The sequence below is a fragment of the Microcaecilia unicolor genome, chromosome 4, assembly GCF_901765095.1.
Source record: "Microcaecilia unicolor chromosome 4, aMicUni1.1, whole genome shotgun sequence".
Lineage (NCBI taxonomy): Eukaryota > Metazoa > Chordata > Amphibia > Gymnophiona > Siphonopidae > Microcaecilia > Microcaecilia unicolor.
Window position 1 is genome coordinate 22,617,735 of NC_044034.1, and position 6,000 is coordinate 22,623,734.

The 6,000-nt window shown below is 43.5% G+C and overlaps 1 protein-coding gene across 1 annotated transcript in view; it reads right to left on the reverse strand.

The window, feature by feature from the left end:
• P2RY6 (pyrimidinergic receptor P2Y6) overlaps window positions 1-5,587 on the reverse strand; it is a 219,421-nt gene extending 213,834 nt beyond the window's left edge. The window contains exon 1 of the mRNA XM_030200026.1: window positions 5,386-5,587. The gene's annotated coding sequence lies outside the window, so the exon portion shown is untranslated. The remainder of the gene's footprint in view (window positions 1-5,385) is intronic.
• Between the last annotated feature and the right edge of the window lie 413 nt (window positions 5,588-6,000).

Below are 6,000 nucleotides of genomic sequence, written 5' to 3' on the forward strand. Positions count from 1 at the left end.
AACTTAATATGTGGGGGGCATCCATCAACGCTCAAAAAAGCCCTGCACCTCAACATTTAACATTACTCAAGTGGAAGTCTCTTCGTTTCTCTTCATTTGACCTCAAGCAGTGACTCTTTTCATACTGGGACACAGCCCAGTGATTCACTGATACGACACAGGTCTTTTGACGTTCTTATGACGCCTTTCAAAAATCTGGAAGTAAAGAAAGGCTTAAGCAAGAGTGAGGACCAAAATCCTGACTCAGGTTTCCCAAAATGTGGTAAACTAAATGGAGTGGAAAAATAACGTTCCAGGAAATCAGTCTGGAAAAGCGTGAAGTCCAAAGCTCCATAAAATTCTTTATTCTTCAACAAATACTCCAATATACATACAGGGCATATCAAAAGATGGGAAAAAAGAGAGCGTCCCATAAATGACCCACAAATGATCATTTCCTGGCTGACCATCACTACCTCTTATACAATTACCCTCCAGCACACTTTCACAGGCATTTTTTTTTTGTTAGATTTGTACCCTGCACTTTCCCACTCATGGCAGGCTCAATGCGGCTTATATGGGGCAATGGAGGGTTAAGTGACTTGCCCAGAGTCACAAGGAGCTGCCTGTGCCTGAAGTGGGAATCGAACTCAGTTCCTCAGGACCAAAGTCCACCACCCTAACCACTAGGCCACTCCATTAGGCCACTCCTCCATTAGCAACATTTCATGTAGAAGCCTACCCTTGCAGCCGCGCAGGCTTCTGTTTCTGTGAGTCTGACGTCCTGCACGTCAGACTCACAGAAACAGAAGCCTGCGCGGCTGCAAGGGCAGGCTTCTACATGGAATGTTGCTGGAATGTTGCTAGTGGAATAGCAACATTAACATTCCATGTAGAATCTCCAATAGTAGCAACATTCCACCTAGAATCTCCAATAGCAGCAACATTCCATGTTGTTGTTACATTTGTACCCCAAATTTCCCACTCATGGCAGGCTCAATGCGGCTTACATGGGGCAATGGAGGGTTAAGTGACTTGCCCAGAGTCACAAGGAGCTGCCTGTGCCTGAAGTGGGAATCGAACTCAGTTCCTCAGGACCAAAGTCCACCACCCTAACCACTAGGCCACTCCTCTTCTCTCGTTAATGTCTGTGTGAATTTCTTCCTGATGTCCAAAATTCCTTTGCAATCGGAAACGGTTTCTCCATGAGGGGCGACTAGTTGATCATTTCAGCAGGACCCCGATCACAGACCAGTGTTTTTTTTTTTTTAATTTCATCTCAATCATAAGCTCACTCACCCTACATTTTTTTGTCTGACTGGAAATGGTACGAAGAAATGAACACCCATGATCATCTCAACATTGTAGGTACTGTATGTTTTCTTTTCTTATCCGAATATAGCCAACCCTATATTAAGGCTCTGTCTCTGTAAATCTATATGCAAACGTATCCATTCCACTTATTTAATTATTTAAAAATGTATATTCTGCTGTAACCTAGGCGGCTCACAAAATAACACATGGAAAGGCGTATTCTCAAACTTAGACTTACGTACGTACACAGAGGGGCATTTTCGATATGACATCTAAGTCCGACTTTGCACGTTTTGCATACAACATCCAAAATCCGAATAGGAAAGAAGGTCATTTTTGAAAAAAGTAAAACATATATCTTTTTTTCGAAAATGCCATGCTTTGTATGTGGTTTTTTTTTAACCATTTTCAAAAAACCCCCATCCAAATGAAAAAACAGAAAAAATTAAGGCATTGGGATATAGAAGGGGCCAGCACTTTTAGTAGACTGGTCCTCTGCACATCCTAGGAGAGCAATGGGGTGGCGCCCTAGGGGGCACTGCAGTGGACTTCAAATAAATGCTCCCAGATACACATCTCACTGTTCCTCCCTTATCTTGTCTGCGGAGCCCCCGAAAACCCACCCAATACCCACAACCCTAACTGCACACCTCTACAGGGGGCACCTACATGTGGGTACAGTGAGTTTCTGGTGAGTTTGGGAGGGTTCACAGTTTCCACCACAAGTGTAACAGGCAGGGGGAGGTATGGGCCTGGGTCCACTTGTCTGCAGTGCACTGGACCCACTACTAGACTACTCCAGGGACCTGCATGCTGGTGTAATGGACCCGAGTATAACATCTGAGGCTGGCATACAGACTGGTAAATAGTGTTTTTAATCACATTTTGGGGGGTGGGAGGGGGTCAGTGACCACTGGGGGAGCAAGGGGAAGTCATCCGGTCATTTAGGGCACATTTTTGCCCTAAATGACCTATTTATTATAAAAACAGGTGTAGCTCAAAACATCTTAGTTTTAGTCCTGGACGGTTTCGCTTTGTTCCATTACGGCTGAAAAAAGTCTTAGGAACGTCCAAACCCTGCCCTTAACATGCTCCGGAAATGCCCCTTAAGATTTGGACTCACTGCAGACAAACAGCACAGAAAAATGTCTGACAAATAGGTTTCAAAAATACCAATTTAGATGCTTTTTGTGAGAAAAATGTCCAAATGCTGCTTTACGTCACATTTTAGAAGTTTTTCTCTTTCGAAAATGAGCCCCATTGTAACCTATGGAGCTTTGTAAGACTAAGTACTTTGAAAATGAGCCCCATGTTTCAAAAGAATACATCTCAACATCTAATGTCAAAATTAAACACAACAGCCAAAACAGTCAGCGACGTGGCAAAAAAACCAATAATTTTTTTTTAATGAACCTGTTTCAGAGCTTAGCCTAAGCTAAGCAGGTCAAGCATTCCAGAGAACTTTTGTACGCTTCATGAAAAAATCTTACCCTTTCAATTTCTGTAGGTTCCTGGCAAAGGCTGGATGTTTTCAAGACAGCATAGGTCCTTTCTTCAGATGTGACTGAAATGTTTCACTCCTTCAGCCTTGTCAATCACATCTCGAAAAGGGACCTGTGCCCTCTCGAAAGCTCAGGTGCAGGAACATTCTTTCTGCTGATCCTAAAGGTATGACAACCTAGCTTAGCGGAGTTTAAAAAAGGTTTGGATGGCTTCCTAAAGGAAAAGTCCACAGACCATTATTAAATGGACTTGGGGGAAAATCCACTATTTCTGGGATAAGTATAAAATGTTTTGTACTTTTTTGGGATCTTGCCAGGTATTTGTGACCTGGATCGGCCACTGTTGAAAACAGGATTCTGGGCTTGATGGACCTTTGGTCTTTCCCAGTATGGCAATACTCATGTACTTATATACAATAGTTTTTTTCTTTTCCCTGTGAGTGGAGGAGTAGCCTAGTGGTTAGTGCAGTGGACTTTGATTCGATTCCCACTGCAGCTCCTTGTGACTCTGGGCAAAGTCACTTAACCCTCCATTGCCCCTGGTACAAAATAAGTGCCTGAATATATGTAAACTGCTTTGAATGTACTTGCAAAAACCTCAGAATGACAGTATATCAAGTCCCATTTCCCTTCCCTTTCCCTAATATACCTACAGAATCTCTGTGTAAGATTTTCAAGATGTTTCTCTCTTTGGAGTTTTATAGGTTTCTTTTTTCAGAATTTAGATGATAAAAATGGACATTTTCGTTTGTAGTCTTGTGTTTCCGGACATGCAAACGCATGCCCTGTCTTCTGAGACAGTAGTGTTCTCTCCCCCCCCCCCCCCAAAAAAAAAAAGTTCCTGATTTTCTGTTGGGAAGGACAAACGTTTTCAGACTCCCCACCCCAGGCCTGAGCAACACCCCGCCCTGCCCCAAGGAGGGGATGGGAAAATATAAATGTCTGTTCAATCACCAAAAGTGCATAGAGGGTAACAGCACATTTCGACACTGCTGAGGTTCGATCTAATTCCGCTGGAATTCCGCTTAAGAAGCCATTAAAGAAAAACGTTTAGAATAAATGAATGGAAGCGTGTTGTCTGCAGAGGGATGTCAGATGAGCTCTTAATGTTTTACCAGTCATCTTTCAACCTCTTGACCCATTGAGATCCCTAACTTCTGGTCTCCTTTATCTCCTGACTTGATATATGCTACCCACTTTCTTCCCTGCAGAGCTGCCCATTCAAAGGTCTGTGGAAAAGAATCTAAAGAATCTTAATGGGGGGGGGGGGGGGGGACCAAAAGGAAACCTAATCCATTACACTTGTCAAATAATGTGGAAGCAAAAAACCCCCAAAACTTTAAAAACCCAGAATTACATACAGTTGTAAAAATGCCTGTTTTACTACAGTTTTCCTGTCTGCCATCCTAGCTAGGTTCATTTATTGTATGCAATATTTGGGACCGCCAGAGTTTAACTATAATTTATTTATTTATTTGTGACCTTTATATCCCACGTTATCACAAGGAATCTTGAGTTCAATGTGGCTTTTACAGCAAGTAGTCACTATAGCACTGAAAGGTAGTAAGTATAAGAAACCTATGCAATTCTTTTTCAAAAAATGTAATTCTTATCACTGTATTTTCCTTTCTTTCGTTTCATTTCTAAAACTTAGATTGTGAGCCCACTAGAGCCAGACAAAATATCTCCACTATCCATGATGTACTGTAAGCCACATTGAGCCTGCAAAGAGGTGGGAAAATGTGGGATACACATGCAATAAATCAATCAATCTGTTGTGTATAACATGTAAACTGCTTTGTTTGTACCACGGAAAGGCAGAATATCAAATTCATTACCCTTACCCATACTCTTATTTCTAGTAACATAGTAGATGACGACAGATAAAGACCTGAACGGTCCATCCAATCTGCCCGACAAGATAAACTCATTTTACATGGTATTATTATTATTTATTTATTGCATTTGTATCCCACATTTTCCCACCTCTTTGCAGGCTCAATGTGGCTTACAGAAACCTGTTATGGCATCACCATCTCAGGGTACAAAGATGTGATACTTTCTATATCGTTGCCAGTAAAGGCCAAAACCATAGAAATATATACAACACATTTTTGCAAAGCCTGGGATCTCCCTTCTCTCCCAATGCCTTAAGCTACCCAATAGCAAAAATACTGCACTGTCATTGGAGACCCAGTTAAGGCAACAGGCCGTGGGGATTGTGGACAGAAGGTCCACTTTGTGCATTTGATTACTTTCTAAACTGTCTGGTTTAAGGAAAACAGTAATCTCCCTACAACACAACAAACACCAACTTTTGCCCTGGTTGCAAGTGCACCACCGAGAGGTCACAGCACAGAGCTCAACCCCTAGTCACTTCAGTTCCCTCAAAGCTTTGCTGTGACTTCTTCTATATCAGTCATCCAATAACCAATGTGCAATAATAACAATAACACATTTTATAATCATGAACCACAGAAAAACCTGCAGACGTGTTAGTCCTTCCAGATATTACCGATACGTGATACTGGAAGTTCTTGAGTCTACTAGGGAGCCTGTCTGTAGGACAGATGCACCGGGTCCCACTTACTTCCGAAGCGACTCGGTCGTCCGCGATTTCCCCACTCACACTCAAGCAGAGCTTCGCCGCGTCGTCTCTTTCCTGATCTCCGCTCTGTCGCCCCGAGGGTGGCAGGTTGAACCGGAGCCCAGTACTCGCTCTCGTGTCTTCCATACGACCCACCGGAGAAGAAGCAACCGGACAGAGGAGCTTGGCAGGTCTGCAATGCGCCGGGCGGGGGAGGGGGGGCGCTGTCGTCGCCGCAGCTCTGCTCCCGGATCGATCGCGCTGCTGCTGCAGCAGCAGCAGCAGGTGCCAGGGAGGGGGCGTGGCTAAGGGCGGTGCCGGGGCGGGGCATCGGCCGGTTTCGCGGGGGTTTTAGTGGGCGGCTGATGCAGGAGAGCTGTTTTTATTTTAAATGAGTTTGCCGTTTCGATGTGCTGGTGAAAAAGTGCCTCTACGCAATAAACTTAAAAAAAATTGGACGCCAGCTGTTCAGATCGTCTTTTACAGACCCAAAGAGACTGATCCTCTGAGGTCCAGATGGTCTGTGGAGAGCCAGAAACACTTTTAGTAAGATTACACCGTCTAAAAAAGCTTATAAAGAATTAAGCAAGTCTGGGAATTTATGTAAGAAACTACCAC